Genomic DNA, 21,963 nt, shown 5'->3' on the forward strand with positions numbered 1-21,963 from the left:
TCACATAAGAATAAGATAAAAAAAAGTTCATTTGGGCATGTGGAGGAAAAGTGCGTAAAATACATTACAGCAGCACATGTTATTCCGATCACGAAAAACCGTGGATCTGGTGGTCAATAACATTCTTGATTTCCGCCGATGTATTCCGTGTTTATTCCTATCAAGGCTTTCCTCTTGGCCTAGTATCGACCCAAGACATCTTAACTGCCACCATATATGTTGACCGTGATCACCTATGCGCCACTGGCAACAGTTCGCCAGTAATACTTGTTTTCGCTTTTATTTTAGGGGTGTAAATGTATGATTTCATCTGTGTATGGTTTTTCATGTGCGCGGCGTGGATATTGAATTTTGATATCTACACCATATGTATGTAATTGCATACACACCAGGGGTAAAAGTGAAGGGGAACGTGCGGGGAGGCCCTCCCTCACTTTTTAAACAATAAAATGGGCAAAGATAAGCAAGAGGGACGGCATGACGTCATACGTCCCCCTACCTTTTCAGATCTACTTTTACCCCTGATACACACCTATAAAACAAACACGACAAAAGTGCAATATATTGTTTGCATATACAAAATCATACACGCGGCGCTGCATAGGAGAGCCTTGTGTATGAAATTCCATACACATGACAGTCTACGTGTTAACTCCGACCATGTTGTGAACTTCTTTATGCCCTGTGGGGAATCTCATGCGCACCCCCACTGCATTGCTAAAATTTGCATTTTTGGATGGTGTAGAGATGTGTGGCTTCTTTCATGCTGATATGGACAGCCACTGCATGGTTCTTCATGTTCGATTTAATGTGTGTTGTAATATACCTTTTGGACGACCTTAGCTCTGAAAGTATGCCTTCTTTCGTACAGGTCCATATAGTTTTTTGTTACTTTGTTGTGAGGAATTTCCTCTTCCAGTTTGTCGGTATATTTCATTAACACCCTCTGTATATCATAATATAGTAGACGAAATGACAGTGGTATGCTTTAAAACTGATGTTCATCTCCACCTACATAACATATTTAAAAGAAACATGTGATGTTTCAGAGAAGAATCCTTCCATGTATAACCACGAAATGGCCGTATCGTATTACTGCAAGAATACAATGTAAATGGAGCCATTTTGAAGGTAACAAGACCATCACAAACTGGTGATGGGTTGTTTTATATTTGTTTAAACTCCGCCTAAAGGCACTTACTAATTTTACGTCCGTCCGCTGTTTTGTGCAGCGTGTTGTCTGTTTTAATGTAGAATATAGAGAGAAAGGAAACATATTCAAGGAAGGGAGTGGGAGTGTTCATTATTCCCCGACAGACGGCATAACCCGTCCTCTGTTTATAGCGACACAGGCATCTCAGAGTCTCCGAACAACCTCTTATGAATCGTGTCTATTTAGAGAACTTTCTCGCCTTGTTTTCATCGATTAGATGAGTAGTGCGGTGAGGTTTCATATGATAACAGAATGATTTTATAAGGGATCTAACTACAAATTCATGTTCAACATTATTCAGAATATATTGACCAGCCATCTTTCTTTAAAACGTCATGTACTTTTCCGTGCAGTATGAGCAGAAATGAACCAAAGAAATGTTATACAAGGTTTGTTTGTTTAATTCCTGGTCTGATGCTGTAAAAAATATATATAGGGACGACTTACTACTTACAGGGTTGTACGGAACGTATTAGGACTGAATTTTTTAAACAAATTTACTCACAATTTTGGCACATCGACTTAATAGTTTTAAAAATATGCCCCTTGTGCATCAACACAGAGTTTCCAGCGACTTTGCCAGTCCCTGAAGGCTCCCTGGAACGCAGAAATTAGAATGCTCTTCAATTCCCTCGTTACGGTCTCTTTAATTGCCTGGATCGAACCCTGATGCTGTCCTTTCATGACTCTTTTCAGTCGGAGGAAGCAGAAGAAGTCTGCAGGAGTGACATCTGGGGTGTAGGGTGGCCAAGGAAGCTGTGTTATACCATGTTTAGTCAGGAAGTCCATGACAGCAAAGGCGGTGTGGTTGGGCGCATTCTGGTGATGAAGCTTCCATGATCCAGCGATTGGTGGACGGTCGTGGGCGACTCTTTTCTGAGTCTTTCAAGTATTTCCACGTAGGATGCAGCATTCAGAGTCTGATCAGGCGGTACAAACTCTCTGTGAACCACTCCTGTTGCTCTTCTTCAACTTTCTCTCTTCCCTCCCAAAACAACTTTCTCTCTCCCCATAAGCAGTCGTGATCGTGTCATGGATCTCACCAGGGCCGCAACTAGGGGGGGGGGGCAGAGGGGGTACGTGCCCCGGGCGCGTGGTTGGAGGGGGCGCCGGAAAGAAGATATATCAATTGTTTTAAAAATCGCACTCTTTCCCTTGAGGAACTTATTCTAGAGCTTAAAAGAAATCAAAAGTTTATATATATATATATATATATATATATATATATATATATATATATATATATATATATATATATATATTTATATATATATATATATATATGAGAGAGAGAGAGAGTCTCATCTATATAGGTGTAATGTCATACATTAAAAACCTAATATTGCATGCATTTGTTCCCTTTGGTGACCACAGAGAATCCGCCCCCTTTCCTTTTCCTACCACAAGGAGCTGTTTGTTTGTATAATTCCATTGAGAACAGCTCTGAAGTTTAAAACGCTGTTATCAATAGGGGCGGGGGCGAAAAGTTCCCGATTTTTGTTGCTTGCTGGTGGTTGAAGAGTTTAGCTCAGACGCGCCCCCTGTAATGTTACGCAATTGCTGTAATGTTTTTAAACTAGAGGGCAGTTTTGTGGCGGAAAAGATAATTTACACGCCTCGGTGTATTTAATTGTTTCTTGTAGGCCTACCAAGAGATTTTGCGAGTGAAGGCTGTATGAAGCTTTATCTATTAGTTTTGCTTGAGAGCTCTTCGAGGCATTTTGAATTGTTATCTATCAGTCCAACTTATGCTTTATTATGCTTTATTGTTAATTTCAATCATTTTTACATTAATCGTTTATAATGTATAATATTTACTATACATTAAGTAATCTAAATATCTTGATCTATTTATTAATATTTTAGAAAGCAATTTCTTTCATATTTAATGAACTTTCTAGTTAATGCACTGCAAAGAGAGATGCTTTGCTCGAATCAGTTTTTTCTATCACTTGTGTCAGTGCACCTTAGAGGTGCACATATACAGATAGAGAAAGTATACAGAAAGGTGCCCAAAAGGTACAGAAAGTGCTCAAGTTCGAGAGGTACACATAACAATATAGTGTGGAGTTCTTGTGTGCTTCATTGTTGATGGAAAGTTTTCTTCTTTTCTCCACATCAAAGGATTACACCGAAAAATTTACAGAAATAAAAATAAGCTTTTCATTGTTGCATTGTTATGTTCTCAATGATTTTGGATCGTAAATATTGGTTTTAAAGACATTTCTCATCAGAATTGGCATTTTGCAAACTGATCAACACTCAAACTATAATGAAAAAACTTTGACGCTTTGGAACACCCGTGACATCAATAGTCTCGCGGGCTACAGATGTAGCTCATGAAACTTTCAAGCAGAATAACAATGAGTTCCTTTCGATTTTACGTTTGACCACACCCTAAACACGCAGAATGATATTTGATAGAAAGGTATACAGACACCCTTTGAGTTATCATCTCGAATTACTTTGCGGCAAGGAAAATAAAAACGCTGGGCTACAATGGTAGCCCGCGCGCGTATTGGAGGGTTAAAGTACTTAAAAATCGATATAACTGTTTTCATTAAGAATGTTATTTACAGTTGCAATCCATAAGTGATACTTTTCGACTAAACCTTGGGGGGGGGGGGCGCCGAATTGTGTGTTTGCCCCGGGTGACAGAAGCCCTAGTTGCGGGCCTGGATCTCACTCGCAGTTTTACCGAGTTTGACGCAAACTTTCACCGGGTAACGCTACTCTACAAAACGATTCATTGTTCAGATGACAAGCTACCTTGAAAGGGGTTCATCTTACACTCGATCTACACTCCATGAAGACTTACAGACGACTGCCGACTGGTGCGCTGGTAGCTAAGACCCTTCACCACCCAACCAGCAACCCTCCCCTTTGTCGCGTTTTGGCGGAAAAAAAATCAGTCTTACTACTTCTCGAACAAACCCTGTATTCGTGGTTATCCGCTCTAAATTTCTTTTCTTACTGCATCAATACATTGATTCCAACTGTCGCTATCATTGGAAGCAGTCTTTGAACACCTACTCTATAATGCGGCAGAATTCCCTAGTCGTGCTATCCTGATGCTCTGTAGATGGTATCAAATCACTTTTTCTTTTGAAGGCATATTTCAGGGTGAGGAATATGAAAAACTCATCTAGAGCTAGATACGTCGAATAAGAGAAAGTGATGTACGACGGATAATTCCCGCAGTTTATGACGATCGGATCTTACAACTATACATTCTGCTTAATTTTGTCAAAGTTTTCACAGAAGAAAACAAGCATACAATTCATGATGACCGAGAATTCGGCAGAAAATATGAAAAAAGTTTCTATTAGTTAGTGATAGATAAAAGACGATTGGAGGCTTATTAAGTAGAAAAAAGGACCCTTTCACTAAAATTTACTAAGTCTTTGGATTGTGGAACCTGGAGGTTCAATGCTGCGTTCACAAGTCATTGACTTCTATCTTTAGCGTACTGGATCCAGTTCCTACTTTGTATTCCTGTTTTTGCGAGATCCAGCTTAATATTCTCCTCCCATCTGTGTCTAGGTCTTCCTAATGGTCATTTTCCGATTGAACTTCCAGTTAAACCTTTGAAAGCGTTCCTGCCGTCTTCCATCCTAGCTACATGATCTGCCCACCTAAGCCTCCTACACTTGATGACCCTAACAATGTTTGGTAAACGGTACAAATTATGCAGTTTCTCGTTATGAAGTTTCCGCCACTCCCCATTCCCGTTCCTCTTGGATACGAATATTCGTCTCAGAATCTTGTTCTCTAATATTTTCAGTTTATGTTCTTCCCTCAGAGTAAGTGACCATGTTTCGCAACCATACATCACAACGGCATGATTATCGTTTTATATATTTTAAGCTTCAAATTCCTCGATGGAATTCGCGACGACAAAAGATTTTGAACTGAATAATAACATGAATTCCATGCTTTTAGTCGACATTTAATTTCTTCGTGTAATATTGATCCTAGATATTTAAAAGAACATAATTCTGCACTTAAATATTTTTATCGTACAAAAGAAAAAGAAAGTTATTATTGTAAGATGTTTTAGGTTATTCTCATCATGCCCCTAGCATCACATAGCGGCTAAAACAGAAAAATATTACCAATTTGAAGGCGAAAATTGAGATGGCAAAAACCAAAGAGATACTTACGTACAGTGGCGTATTTACGATTTTGTTTCGGGAGTGGCTTTGCTAACTTTCGGGGGGGGGGGGGCTTTGCCTGGAAATGTGAAAATTCTGCAAGAAATTTCATTTACTTTACTGTACTAAGTAAGATTTCGGGGGGGGGGGGGCTTAAGCCCGGAAGCCACCCCCCTAAATACGCCACTGGTTACGTATAACATAAAGTTGAATACTCGCAGCTGTGTAGAACATCTAAAGCTTTGACGTACTCAAGAGTTGACAAAACTAATCTCACGTTTCAGCTACGAGCGTCTATATTTACGAAGAATCAAAATCTTCACATATACGTATTTAGTATGTAAGCGGTTGCTAGATATAGCATATACGGTACAGCTCATCGAGTACAAAATTCAGTGCTATTCAATACTGCATTAGGTTGAGGCAAAGTGCAAAACATAACTAAAAAATTACTACCATTTTATTTCTAAACTTTTGAAGATAGAGTATCTTGTAGTATAGCGTAGCGTAGTGTAGAACCGTAAATAATTTTTTGTGCAAGTTTACAGTAAATCGCCAAATTAAAAAAGTGGCTTCACTTTTCTTGCTTTACATGATTCCCTACAATATTGTTCACTCTTATTTTATGGCCCACGTCCAAACAATTGTGTACTTATTGAAAATATGTATACAAACCAGGAGCGGATCCAGGGGGGCCATCGCCCCCCCCCAGAAGAGGAAACTTTATTGTTTATATATATAAATAAAATCCATCCCAGAGTTTGGAGCCCTTAAAAATAGCATTATGACAGCCCACCGCCCCCCCAGAAGTCGGTCCTGGATCCGCCCCTGGTACAAACTGATTTACCGCAAAACCGATTACTCATGCGAAAACCTCGAACCAATGTGTGCTATGCAGTCACTACATGTAAGAATTATAGAGGGTGATCCAATAAAACGTCCACATTTTAAAGGCTAATAAAATAGAAAAAAATATTGCAGATAGAAAATTTTTTATTCGAAAATATAAAATGGTATTGATTACAGTTTGTAATTACTTTGTTTTGATTTGAATTGGTTTATTGCCTTGTGTGTTGAAATGACATATTAATTGACAACACAATTATTGTCAATAATACCCAATAAAACAACCCAATTCTTTATCTGCTGTAGCGCTATCAATGAAACGGCGAGAGGAGTGGTCTTTCCTTCCGCTCACCACACACGTGCTGTTTTCAGTCGTCATTATGCTTTATGTGGAAAGGCTAAACCGAAATCTGGCCAACTAAGTATTTTACATAAATCTTTGTTGTCTTTTAATTGTATTTTAATGAAGACTTTGCACTTCTCATGAGTTCAACATACTTTTTTTTAAACTTCAAAAAATCCTTAAATAAACACATAGAAATTCAAAACCACTTTGAGATTTTTATTAGTTCTCAGTAGCTTCTGTCCCTGACATTAGTATTCTCTGCTTTTATTAGTTCACAGTAGCTTTTGCTCCTGACATTAGTATATTCTGCTTTTATTAGTTCACAGTAGCTTTTGCTCCTGACGTTAGTATATTCTGCTTTTATTAGTTCACAGTAGCTTCTATTACTCAGTATATTCTGATTCTATTAGTTCACAGTAGCTTCTGTTCCTGACATCAGTATATTCTGATTTTATTAGTTCACAGTAGCTTTTGCTCCTGACAGTAGTATATTCTGCTTTTATTAGTTCACAGTAGCTTCTATTACTCAGTATATTCTGCTTTTATTAGTTCACAGTAGCTTCAGTTCTTGATGTCCATGTATGATGATTGATCGAAAACTGCAATATGATCGAGGCGATGTTGACAGATGAAGCCTAAGTTGCTAAAACAAAACTGTTTTTAACATAAGGTTGAGGTAGATAGGAGATATAACTCTTAATACTGAGTTACATCATTGGGTTGCATTGTTAACAGTGTTTGAGATATAAGTTCTATTTTTTAAAGAATGTATTTACTTGCAAAAACATTTTATAAGTAATCAGGACTATCATTTCTTTTATTTATTAAAACATCGAAAGAATTTTTTTTTATGGGGAAACCAAAAACGTATAACATAAAACGGCGGGAAAACGTAGCAACTTTAATTATCAACATCATTAATTGTTGTATATATTATAATTATTTTATGTAATTCAATAAGTTTACGCTTCCTCGTTTCTAAATAAAATTATACGTGTCATTAAGATTAATAATCTACGTGATCCATATTAATTCACTTAAAAAAAGTCTCAACATTTTATCAAACGTTCAACAATTCCAATTACCAATTATCTTTTAAAAATTATAAAAAGAAAAAGAAACCTCGGTGCTCCTCCCAAAAAGAAGAAAAACCTTGAATAAGGAACAGTTAAAAGGAATACAATTTCTTAAAAACAAATTACTAAACAAGAAAAATCATACAAACTATAAATATTTTTAAAACTAACCAACTCTATGGCCTATATGGAACCCGGAGGTTCAATGTCGTGTTCACAAAAGCTCTCCATTGACTTCTGTCTTTAGCCGACCGGATCCAGTTTCTATTTTGTATTCCTATTTCTGCGAGGCCCTCTTAATAATATCCTCCCATCTGCGCCTAGGTCTTCCTAATGGTCGTTTTCCGACTAAATTTCCAGTAAAAAACTTTGAAAGCGTTCCTACTTTCTTTCATTCTCGCTACCTGATTCTCCTAGACTTGATAACGCTACGAGAGCAAGGTTTGGTGAACGGTATAAATTATGGTAGTTCCCAAGGGCGCCGATTTCTCTGTAAATGTGGGGGGGGGGGGCATTCATTTGCAGAAAGTATATATAATATATGAGGATTTTAAGACAAATTGCATTCAAATTATGCCAAGTATTGTATATTCATAAATAAAATAGGAGGGGCCACATGAGCTTTGGGGGACCCGGGCCCCCGGCCCCCCAGGATCGGCGGCCTTGGTAGTTCCTCTTTAAGAAGTTTCCGCCATTTCTCATTCCCATTCCTCTTAGATGCGAATATACGTCTCAGGATCTTGTTCTTAAATACTTTCAGGTCAGGCTACGTTCTTTCCTCAGAGTAAGCGACCATGTTTCGCAACCATACAGAAGATACCTTTATTCATCTTAATTCCATCAAAATAAATCAAATTAATATTCATTCAAGAAAAAATAGTGGTGGTAAATAATTTGTAAACCAAAATTATAACAAAAGTAATAAAAACGAATATAAAAGTCAGTCTATTTTTGTTGTTATTGTAGTTAAATTCTTGAGGTTCAGGTGTCACCTTAAACAACAGATTTACGTTCCTACAAAACTCGGTACTTCAAAGATATGTTACAGTACAATGAACCATTATAAATATTTAAAGATAATTCATGACTTTTCTCTTTTTTTACGTAAAATATTTTAATTTGATTCTGGATGTGAGAGCCATAGGGCAAAGGGCTTTTACGACGAGGAAAATAATTTACATATTTCCAGGAGAGATTTCCTCATCCAGCACTACTTCAAGAATATTTATGCTGTTTTTTTTTTTTTTTTTTTTTTTTATCTCGTTGACGCTGCGTTAGGTCTGAAAACAGGATTCTGGGTCTAACTCAACACTCAATGAGCGCTGGTTTTATCTTTCTTTTAAACTCTTTTTTTTTAATCTCTTTTCTGGGATTAAGAGGTGCTTAATTCGGATTTGAGACTAGCTTTTGAGATATTGATCACAGAATACTACCATGAAAGAAAAGGTAGAAAGGACAACGAATTTCCTATCCTGTGTTCTTTATATGATATTCTACATCTTTTTTCTTTATTTCCACAGCTTTTTTAAAGGGGAAAGATGTGGAAGACTTTCTCTACTCACTGCGTTTCCTTCCCAGTAGGGTTGCCAATTTAGCTACTTTGTGGCTAGATCTGACCATTTTTAAGAACCTGGCTAGCCACAAGTTTTTTTTAAACATCAATTGCTTTTCTAGCCATATGCTTTTAGCCATTTCTAGCCATTTTCTGACTTTAGCTACTTTTTCATATATTGTGTGAGTCATTTTGCTATTTTCTGAAGTTTCATTTGTTCTCTAACTGGTAGCATTCTAACCTTTACTGCTAAAGGGTTTAGAATTTAGATTTCTGGGCTTTCGAAATCTACGGCCATGTTAGCTCGTCATGTATGAGGGATGATGTCCCTCGGCGAGCTCACTATTAGGGATGGCCACAAAGGAACCGGTTCTCGGAGATCCGTTTTTCAGAACCGGTTCTGGAACCGGTTCCGGACCTAGATCCGAAAATCCGGTTCCAGAACTGGATCTTGAGAACCGGTTCCAGACCTGGATCCGAAAACCCGGTTCCAGAACCGGATATTAGGAGCCGGTTTCAGACCTGGATCCGAAAACCCGGTTCCAGAAGCGGATCTTGAGAACCGGTTCCAGACCTGGGTCCGAAAACCCGGTTCCAGAACCGGATCTTAGGAGCCGGTTCCAGACCTGGATCCGAAAACCCGGTTCCAGAACTGGATCCGAAGAACCGGTTCCAGACTTGAATCCGAAGAACCGGTTCCAGACCTGGATCCGAAGAACCGGTTCCAGACCTGGATCCGAAGAACCGGTTCCAGACCTGGATCCGAAAAACCGGATCTTCTAGAACCGGATCTGTTCAGACCCGAAAACCGGTTCCCCCAAGAACCGGTTCTGGCCATCCCTACTCACTATCCGCGGAGAGGGAAGGAAGGAAGGAAGGGTCTGGGACCTATATGTTAGTTACAACCCCGGTATTTGCCTGGTGTGAATGAGAAAAGCCCAGGAAAAACATCATTCAGGATGGATGGTCTGAAAAGGCTTATTACACTTTCTCGATCGAGTGCCCACACCGGGAATCGAACCCGAGACCTCTCGTTCCCAAGGCGGAAGCGTTAGCGACTACGCCACGCGGGACTACTACTTTTACTGCTAAAATTGACTTCCTAAAACATAGTTTTGATGGTCATATTGAGCCCTTCCCATATCTTGGTTACAAAGTAGAGGAACTTGAAACCTGTAAGTTAGCAGTAAACGTTGAGAAAAATCTTCAGGGAAGATGTCTAAGTTTTAGTTTAAAAAAATCGTTAGAGACATTCAGAATAGAGTTTCTGATAATATAGACACACTTGAAAAAAAATAATGTTTCTGTGTTAATGAGAATTTGAAACAGGTCAAACAGTCTTTTACTGACTAACCTGTAGCTTTCAGCGGTGGCGGATCTAGTCCGGGGCCGGGAGACCTGGGGCCCACAAGATTTTTGGGTAACAAAAATAATTTAAGGTATTATTTACATATTTTCGAAAGTTTATAGTAAACTTATGATATATCTAAATAGTCTGGGTTCTGGCTGCCCCCCCAGTTTTTATCTTCTAGATCCGCCACTGGCTTTCACTTTCGAATTTGAAGATAAAATCGATAAAATTGATAATCAGTGGCGAAGAGAAGTTTCATGAAATGAGTAAATATATCTTCAACTGAAGAACTTTTGCGAGAGATAAATCAGTGCACAGATGCTGGAGGAGACAATCTATTTTCAAAATAAGTTTAGTTGGCTTTTTTTTTCACACTAACGCCTCCACATTCGAACTTGGAAGTGACGTGTGTAACCAGTTTTGTAAATATAGTAAAAAAAGAAAAAAGAAAAGAAAAAAAAATCACGAACAGGTTGGGAACAAAGCCACTTTCTTCAACTTTAAGAGTGAGATTTGGGTTCTGCCATGTGCGAAAATTTTTTTTATATACGAAATTTCAGCCAAAGTTTTGCAATTAGTTGGAACGAAAGCAGCCCGTTAGAAGGAGCGGAGACAAAAGAGACTTCGTTTTAACCTGTAGAAAAAGATGATGATGATGAAATTTACTTTATTTCTGTAAGGAAAGTTTTGCTTTCATTTTATGTTATGATATGAATCAAATTTATTTCTCAATGCGGAAGCTTGCTTTTTGTTTTCTAGCCATTTCTGGCCATTTTTAGCTATTGATTTTAGTCACTTTTTCTCGTTGAGTGTTGGCAACACTACTTCCCGCACACGCACAGTTTCCCCAAAGAAGTTGGTCTCAAAGAAGCCTTTTTTTTTCCCTTTCTTTGGGGGGTCTTATTATCATCAACGAAACCATGTTACTAGTCTTCCAACTCATTCACCTCAAAAATTGCATTCTCATTAAAAAGTATATATATATATATATATATATATATATATATATATGAGAGAGAGAGAGAGATAGATAGATAGATAGATAGATATAGATATATATGTATGTATTCTTATTCAAAATCTGAACATTGTTGCCAGATCTACAAACTAAAGAAATTCTACTTACAAGACTTATATTCATTCTAGATAATTAACTCGTATCAGGAAAATGTACTTTGTATCCAGAATGTGAATTTTCTGATATAAAATAATGGAGATAAAAACGAATGAAGGAAATTTCGTGGCAGGTAACAATGATACGTACAGTCGGTAAACTAAAATACAGTATAAATCAATGAAGCCTTCTTCGCTCGCCTAATGACTAGCGTGAGTATTTTTGGTGCAAGAAGACTCGGTTACACTCCTGGTGGGATAGGGTCGAACGCGCTTTAACGATTCAGACTCTACTTTAAACTGTAGACCTCCTGATTCAGATTCGACTTTAAAATGTAGACCTTTTGATTCAGATTCTACTTTAAACTGTAGACCTTCTGATTCAGATTCTACTTTAAAATGTAGACCTCCTGATTCAGATTCTATTTTAAACTGTAGACTTCCTGATTCAGATTCTACTTTAAAATGTAGACTTCCTGATTCAGATTCTACTTTAAACTGTAGACCTCCTGATTCAGATTCTATTTTAAACTGTAGACCTCCTGATTCAGATTCTACTTTAAAATGTAGACCTCCTGATTCAGATTCTATTTTAAACTATAGACTTCCTGATTCAGATTCTACTTTAAACTGTAGACCTCCTGACTCAGATTCTACTTTAAACTGTAGACCTCCTGATTCAGATTCTGTTTTAAACCGTAGACCTCCTGATTCAGATTCTATTTTAAACTATAGACTTCCTGATTCAAATTCTACTTTAAACTGTAGACCTCCTGATTCAGATTCTACTTTCAACTGTAGATCTTCTGATTCAAATTCTACTTTAAAATGTAGACCTTCTGATTCAGATTCTATTTTAAATTGTAGACTTCCTGATTCAGATTCTACTTTAAAATGTATACCTCGTGATTCAGATTCTACTTTAAACTGTAGACCTCCTGATTCAGATTCTATTTTAAACTATAGACTTCCTGATTCAGATTCTACTTTAAACTGTAGACATCCTGACTCAGATTCTACTTTAAACTGTATACCTCCTGATTCAGATTCTATTTTAAACTGTAGACCTTCTGATTCAGATTCTACTTTAAAATGTAGAACTCTTGATTCAGATTTTACTTTAAACTGTAGACTTCCTCTAGTATGGGTTTCGTTGATAACAAAGGGCATAAATAAAGTCAATGGTTCAAAAATAAGGAAAACACTCTTAAAATGCAGCCTAAAATGTTTATTCAACGTTTGTTTTCATTTACAGTAAGTAGTCGAAAGACCCTCCATTTGAACTTAAAACCTAGAAAATATTATGCAATAATGAGCACATTATATTTAAATATTAACTTTAATAATTCCATTATAGTGTATATTTTCTAGTGTCGGCTCGTGTGGGAAGTCATGCTAATAAAAAAAAAATATCGCTCGAAACAAAGGGAATAAGTTTTATCTGATGTGTTAATTGATGAATGCAGTAATTATTACTTTAAGAAAGTTTTCGTCTTTTAGTTTCAACAAAAAATTAATTTTTACTGACTTCCCTCACAAGCCGTGTCTGATATCATAATTTCATAGAAAAAAGACAAATAGAACAGATTACTATTAGTTTCTTAACACTTGGCGATTTATCCATCAGACACAAAGAATAATCTGGCGTGGGTTCAGAGATGGTCTTGAGTTATAAGGTACAGGAGCCACGTAGTGACAACTAATGTCTGGTTTGATTGAAAATGTCGAACTGGATCAACTTTTCGTCACGCATAAGCACACTCGACCAAATATGGGTGTGTTGCGGAGCTGAGACAGCACCGACAAACATGCTATCACCAGTTGTTCATGTTGGCTACCGATAATGTTTGGGGCACCTACTTGTTCAACTTACGCACTTTCCCTATGTGGTAAAGTTTATTTCCTCGGAAACGTGAAAATATTCGACAAGTTCACCACCACATATTTGACTGCTGTCCTCTTCTGTGATTGACTTCAGAGCCTCCTCATCCAAAACATATGGTCACCTCCTGCGGGGCTCATCATAAAACGCGTAGATCTCCCAACCTGAACTTCTGGCAGCGAGGTGTCACCCAAACACGCTAGTTGTCGCTAGCGGACCAACCAAACCAAAACTCTCCCCGAAATATTTGCCCCCGAAATTTTGCGCCCTCCCAATCCGGCGCCCGGGGCACAAGCTCTGTTGCACCCTAGTTACGTTACTGACTTATGGAACCAACACCTCACGGTGCCTCCGTTCGTGGTATATTCACCAATTCCCTAACGTATTCAGAGACTTAATGAGGCTGCTGATAGGCCTAGCTTAAAGTCATACAATAAACAATCGTGAACAAGCTCCAATGTCTCAGTTTGACACTGAACGAACTGTGATTGCTGTATGCGCAACGTACCAAATTTCACAAAATTAAATCCCCACGTTAAGCGGGTTTGCATATCCAGGCTCCTAACTATGAAAACATTTACGCTCAGTCCAACCTCAATCGTTTCACGAATTCAACCTGTTTTACGTATGTTATTAGGGCATAATATCGATTGTGATTTATTCTAAAAATACTTTTATACATGGCAAGAGCTGTAACGTCCAAATATTTACTGAGAACTCATAGTCATATCGGAATAAACAAAAGCGAGTATGGAACAGTAAACTGCTATAACAAAAGGCAAAAGAAGATGTGCAAAGGCATACAATATGGTCGAGTGGTTTGGGTCGATACACTATCAATCACATGTTTGTGAGTTCAAACCCGGTAACAAATTGTTTCTTTTTTAAGTGTCTTCCTATTTTCATCCGGAGGCTGAAAATTTTTCTTTGAGTAACTCATTGAAAACTTCTTTTGTTTCAAATTCGATTAGAACGGAACATTATATGAATTGCGAATCTTAAATCCATAGCTAAAAAAATGAAGTATACTCACTACTCCATTATCCTCTGATTTGTAACGAAAAACTATTTATAAACAGTGGTGACTTCAGAAAATTATCCTCGGGGGGGAATTTCAATATGCGGGTGGAGGGCAAACATTGGTAATCCACATTGAGCACGATCGAATATATGGTCCTGAAGGCGGAAATTTCTTAGCTCGAGAGGGGTCTCAAATTCTCCCTCAGATCACGTCCTGAAAGTATCATTGCTTAAAAGCTTTTCGTAACAAATATAATATTACACTTGTTTCTCGTTCTACATTTAGAATTGGTAAAATCATAATTTATAGAGGATTATAATAAAAGCATAAAAATTACAATACCAATCATGTATAAATTATCATCCTGTAAGTTACCAACTTTGGATCAGATTAAAACTCAAATATTTGTTTTCGGATTGCACTTAGAAGTAAGTCCTCTCTATATAATCCTGATTGGAAAGCCAAGCCATGTTTAACACTAATTAATTAATCAATATTTATACGAATATTTTTTTATTTTACTATTTTTACTATTCAGTAGTATATACACTTCATTTCCAAAATCAAAATCTCGAAAATGTATATTGTACGAGTGCAGACTCGCAAATAAATGATTATTTATCATATATATTGGTCTCTATTCGAATTTCTATTTAATCGAATCCGACAGGAACACAGACAGAAATATCGAGAACAGGTGAAAAAAAAAAGAGAGAAAACGGCGTTGTACCCGGCGGAGACTCGAAGTAAGTTCGAATGGTGCTTTACAAGCCGAACGCCTTAGACAACTCGGCTATGGTAACAACTAGTGATTGTAGAAAAGGCTTCGAGTAGTAGTTCTTATTACAGAATAACATTTTCTATTGCCTAAAATTTAAACCTAATTTACTTTGATATAATATATCTATTAATTTGTTTCATGAACGTTTTCGTTACTTTGATGAATGATGTATGTTGTTGATATAGATTCTATTATACGTTCTTTCGTAAATATTATAGAAAGTATCAGTGTTATTTATGATCTTTTATGGAAATTGACTGGCGCATGCGCAGTACACAGACAGTTCAATTGGAAGGCGAGGAAGGAAACGCTAACACACTGTTAGAATGTTTCCCTCGCAAGCAGTAGTTCCCAACCGAGGGACGGCGGGACACACTTCGTCTCCCTGGGGTGGCGTGAAGGGTTTACGAAGTCCCTTCGTTGTCTTATATTTCTTGAATGATTATACACAATATCCAGTCACATTTTCTACATATTTGGAAGTGATAAATCGTAGTATAAATAAACCGTCCTCCACACACAGTGATTGTTGCTTTTCCAAGATTATAAACTGAAACACTTTTTATTTCAATAGAATATAAAAGTTTCAATGGGAGGGGTTATAACCCCCTCAACCCCCTGGATCTTCGATATGTCACCGCCTAAATTGTAACTTTCAAGTTAGAATCGAAAAATGGAGACATGTGACCTACTAAATATATTTTTAGTTCATTATACATTTTCATAAATAAAATATCCACAATTACAATGACAGTAAATGCTAAGTAATTATTGTAAATCTTGGTACTTTCATTTTCACTCTTTCTTCTCAATTGAGCTTGAAAAATGTAAAGATGGGAGGTTAAGAACTTCAAATATTACGTATATTTTAGCGTATTACGGAATTATATTTAATAGAATCCGGCAGGATGACAAACAAAAACGTCAAGAAGAGGTAAAACCAAGTTATACTGTGGTGGGATTCGAACTACTCTTGAATGGTGCCTCAGAATCTCTAGTCGAATGCCTTAGTCCACTCAGCTAATGTGACAAGTTAAAAATATAGTAAGCGTGTTTCATGTTCAATCTTTTGTTACAGTATGAAATTTATTTTGTATTCTCTGAAGTTTAAGCCTATTTTGGCCTGATGTAATAGTCTGTTGAAATTGTTTTATGTTTACGGTATTCTTTACTTTGACGAATGATGTTGTTAATATAGGTTCTATTACGTATTCGTTCATAAATATTACAGCAATTGTCAGGATTATTTATGATCTTTCATGAAAATTGACTGGTGCATGCGCAGTAGAAACAGAAAGATGCACTTTACCGACATTTGTCATACTCGCCAGAACGCAAATTTCTAACATGTTCTCAAAATGCCTCGTTCTAAAGGTTGTGGAGAACTGTCTGTTGCTCTGAGAGGAGAAATCATAGGCCGAGCAAAAATGGGACAAACTGTGCCTCAGATTGCTAGAGATCTGGGATGTGACAAGTAAACGGTCAGGAAATGGGTTCAGCGACATGAAGAAGGTGGTGAATGGTTCAGGTCTCGGTCAAGAAGTGGAAGGCCAAAAGTGACAACTGCAGCTCAAGATCAAGCTTTAGTTACAGAAGTAATCAACAGACCTCTACGCCACACGTCAATCCTCTTGGGCAAAGCCAGAGAATATAATTGTTCTCACGGAACAATAAGAAGATTATTGGGGGCTGGTCTACACTGTTCAAGATCCGCTGGGAAGACTCTCCTGACTGAAACTCACAAGGCCAGACGAATGGAATGGGCACAGAATAACATAATCCAATCTCAGTCATATTGGGACTTAGTCATCTGGACCGACGAGAAGGTTTTCAAGTCTAACCAACAAGGCAGAGTTATATTGTATAGACCGCGCGGAACCAGGTATGCTGAACAAAATATTATCATAACTTCATGTTCAGGGCGAATATCAGCACACTTTTGGGGATACATGACGGCTGCTGGTCCTGGAGATTTGGTTGCGGTGCCTGAGAGAATGAACAACAGTGTTTACATTAATATCCTCGAAAATACGTTGTTACCGTCCTTAGAAAGAAACTTCCCCGAACAGGAAGAATATATATTTATGCATGACAACAGTGCTGTTCACACTTCCCGGCAAACACGAGAGTGGCTAAGTGAACATCCAGAGTTAATTTGTATTGAGTGGCCCCTTCTATCCCCAGATTTGAACCCAATTGAACATCTGTGGGCCTACATGGTGAAAGAATGGGAAGAGAGACGTGAAGACAGAGACCAAACGTTTCTTCAAAATCATGTTATGGAACTGTGGCAATATTTTCGTGACACACCGTCGTATTGCTCGAGACTTAGTATCTAGTATCCCCTCCAGACTTCAAGAAGTTACTGACTCTGGAGGTGACTACACGAAGTACTAGTGTGTTATTTTTTGTGTAAACATTTATTTAAATTTCATTTATTTATTATATTTTTTCAAGAGCAATACTTTCGTTCTTCATTCTTTTCCTTTGCTTGTTTACTTATTAGTTCGTTAAAACGTAAAGGAAGAGTAGTATATCTTCAAAAAGTATTTGTGAATTTACTTTGAACGTTTCTAAGAATATATTTACTTTTTTTTTCTTACTCTATATCATGCTTAATATTACTATCATTTCAGTTAATTAATAACTTTATTTCACATCTCGGATAAAAGTATTATTGTCTTTTTAACGATATTTTTCCTTTTGATTGTGTAATTTCTAGTTTCATTGAATTATCTCAATTCGAATGAATAAATCACACTTTGTTTATTGTCCCTTCCTTAGCTAAGTTCGAATTCGAGAACAATGTGGTGTAATATACGTTCTTTATTCTTCATATTGTGCAGTAATGACAATATTAATTATTTTTCATGAGTCCAGTTGATTAGTGAGAACTTGGACAAACATTAACCTGGTGATTCTTTATGCAATGACAAGCGTAAAATACATTTTAGCTGTTCTGTATACTTCACAGCGATAAAACATTCTAACAGTGTGTTAGCGTTTCCTTCCTCGCCTTCCAATTGAACTGTCTGTGTACTGCGCATGCGCCAGTCAATTTCCATGAAAGATCATAAATAACCCTGATACTTTCTATAATATTTACGAAAGAACGTGTAATAGAATCTATATCAACAACATACATCATTAATCAAAGTAACGAAAACGTTTATGAAACAAATTAATAGATATATTATATCAAAGTAAATTAGGTTTAAATTTTAGGCAATAGAAAATGTTATTCTGTAATAAGAACTACTACTCGAAGCCTTTGCTACAATCACTAGTTGTTACCATAGCCGAGTTGTCTAAGGCGTTCGGCTTGTAAAGCACCATTCGAACTTACTTCGAGTCTCCGCCGGGTACAACGCCGTTTTCTCTCTTTTTTTTTCACCTGTTCTCGATATTTCTGTCTGTGTTCCTGTCGAATTCGATTAAATAGAATTTCGAATAGAGACCAATATATATGATAAATAATCATTTATTTGCGAGTCTGCACTCGTGCAATATACATTTTCGAGATTTTGATTTTGGAAATGAAGTGTATATACTACTGAATAGTAAAAATAGTAAAATAAAAAAATATTCGTATAAATATTGATTAATTAATTAGTGTTAAACATGGCTTGGCTTTCCAATCAGGATTATATAGAGAGGACTTACTTCTAAGTGCAATCCGAAAACAAATATTTGAGTTTTAATCTGACCCAAAGTTGGTAACTTACAGGATGATAATTTATACATGATTGGTATTGTAATTTTTATGCTTTTATTATAATCCTCTATAAGTTATGATTTTACTAAAATGTAGAACGAGAAACAAGTGTAATATTATATTTGTTACGAAAAGCTTTCAAGCAATGATGCTTTCAGGACGTGATCTGAGGGAGAATCGAGACCCCTCTCGAGCTAAGAAATTTCCGCCTTCAGGACCATATATTTGTTCGTGCTTAATGTGGACTACCAATGTTTGCCCTCCACCCGCATATTGAAATTCCCCCCGAGGATAATTTTCTGAAGTCACCACTGTTTATAAATAGTTTTTCGTTACAAATCAGAGGATAATGGAGTAGTGAGTATACTTCATTTTTTAAGCTATGGATTTAAGATTCGCAATTCATATAATGTTCCGTTCTAATCGAATTTGAAACAAAAGAAGTTTTCAATGAGTTACTCAAAGAAATATTTTCAGCCTCCGGATGAAAATAGGAAGACACTTAAAAAAGAAGCAACTTGCTACCGGGTTTGAACTCACAAACATGTGATTGATAGTGTATCGACCCAAACCACTTTTTTTTTTTTTCATGTAATTTATTTCATGATGTTCTGAAATACAAAGTCCAGGTTACAACACTACATAAGAACCATGGGTAACCACTCGACCATTTTGTATGCCTTTGAACATCTTCTTTCGCTTTTTGTTATAGCAGTTTACTGTTCCATACTCGCTTTTGTTTATTCCGATACGACTATGAGTTCTCAGTAAATATTTGGACGTTACAGCTCTTGCAATGTATAAAAGATTTTTTAGAATAAATCACAATCGATATTATGTCCTAATAACATACGTAAAACAGGTTGAATTCGTGAAATGATTGAGGTTGGACTGAGCGTAAATGTTTTCATAGTTAGGAGCCTGGATATGCAAACCCGCTTAACGTGGGGATTTAATTTTGTGAAATTTGGTACCTGTATTGACGCAGGTCAGTATTGTACTAACCCACTGTTGTTTGCTTGACGTGTAAGTCATTTCGTTTCTCTGCTGTGCGCGCTTCGTCAAATGGGACGTCAAAAACGGCAAGAACTTTTATATTTGATTATCTTGTATTTTGTGTTTTTACGATATTTTAATTTAACGTCGTTTGTTATAATATTCGTAATATTTGGAAGTTAAATATTCATAAGAAACAGCATAATTGCACATTCTTGGCTTCTTGTAAATCAGTTATAAATTGCTCAAATGTTGCTTTTATACTTCTTCAATAGTTCCACTAACACCGACAACCCGAGCTCCCTCGTGGTCAAGCGGTTAGCGTAGGCGTCTTTGGTGTGAGAGACCCGGGTTCGATTCCCGGTTGAAGCTCTTGTAGTTTGGATTTAGTTGCAGGTCCACGTCTCATATAGCCTCGCTGTTGAAAGGGACGCGAAACTGATAATCAACTGAATTCAATACCAAAAACTTTTCCGGCAATAAAAAAGAAGTCAATGCCGTTGCTAACGAAGAACTTACAAGTTACAGTAATGTAGATAGAGAGAAATATTTTAATAGTCCAAACATATTGCGTCTGTGAAGTTTGATAACCCTAAGTTGTAAATGGCTATTACAAGTAGTTGCTAAACCTAAGTTGTAAATGGCTATTACAAGTAGTTGCTTAACCTAAGTTGTAAATGGCTATTACAAGTAGTTGCTAAACCTAAGTTGTAAATGGCTATTACAAGTAGTTGCTAAACCTAAGTTGTAAATGGCTATTACAAGTAGTTGCTAAACCTAAGTTGTAAATGGCTATTACAAGTAGTTGTTAAACCTAAGTTGTAAATGGCTATTACAAGTAGTTGTTAAACCTAAGTTGTAAATGGCTATTACAAGTAGTTGCTAAACCTAAGTTGTAAATGGCTATTATAAGTAGCTGCTAAACTTAAGTTGTAAATGGCTATTACAAGTAGTGCTTTATTCATAATTTCATAGTTTATTTTTATCAGTAGACTGCACCCCTTTTATTTGCTCTTTACACTCTTCCCTAGGTTGGGAGCAACTAGCTTAGAAGGAAATTTTAATGATGAGTAACATGCTTTTCATGCATATATGGTATCGCCTGAGGACTATTAGACATGTGTGATGCTTCTTTATAGAAAATATGCAATAACGAAAGATTTAAGCGTACAAGACACGTGAAAAAAGAAAGAAGAGGGAAACGGAAACATGAAAAACGGAACCAGATATACGTTAACCTTCTCCTCGCAGTCATGATATAAAAGGTTAAAGTTCACGTGGTGCGTTACCCTTATATGTTATCTCCCTCGGTGATGAACAGTCTATAAACATATGAGAAGATAGATCCTTCCAAGTACAGGCATACAAAGAATCGACTGTTCTTGTTAGTGTGGATAGAGTAAGTCATGGATTTAGGAGAGCAGCCCACATGAGGGAGGAGGGAAGCCGGATACAACATGTCATTGACATTTTACAGAGGAGAGGAGAAACAAATTAGATTGAAAGCGGGTAGAAATTCAAAATTTATGACTAAAAATGTCCGGCAATAAAGTTCCCGAACTTAATTGCAACCAGTGGAAGCGGACTATGATAGTGTTGTCAACGTCTCGAGTGGCTTGGCTCACGGCTCACTCACCACAGAGCCGAACCGAGAAGTGAGCCAAGCCAAGAGCTCACCTAACTGAGCCGGCTCGAGCCCTCAGCTCAGTTCGGCTGAGCTGAGCTGAACCGATAGCTCATCCCAACCGAGCCTGCTCGAGTCAATTGCTCCACTGAGAAGGGGGGAGAGGGAGATTATATATCGGAGTGGCAGATGGTGTATACACCAATCCAAAGCACTAAGGACGCCGATTAAGAAACAAATAAAAATTTTCCGAATGCATATACTGTGCATTACTGTGAGTTAAATGAATATAC

Source organism: Thermobia domestica, chromosome 3 (genome assembly GCF_964235325.1).
Source record: "Thermobia domestica chromosome 3, izTheDome1.hap1.1, whole genome shotgun sequence".
In the NCBI taxonomy this organism is placed as follows: Eukaryota; Metazoa; Arthropoda; class Insecta; order Zygentoma; family Lepismatidae; genus Thermobia; species Thermobia domestica.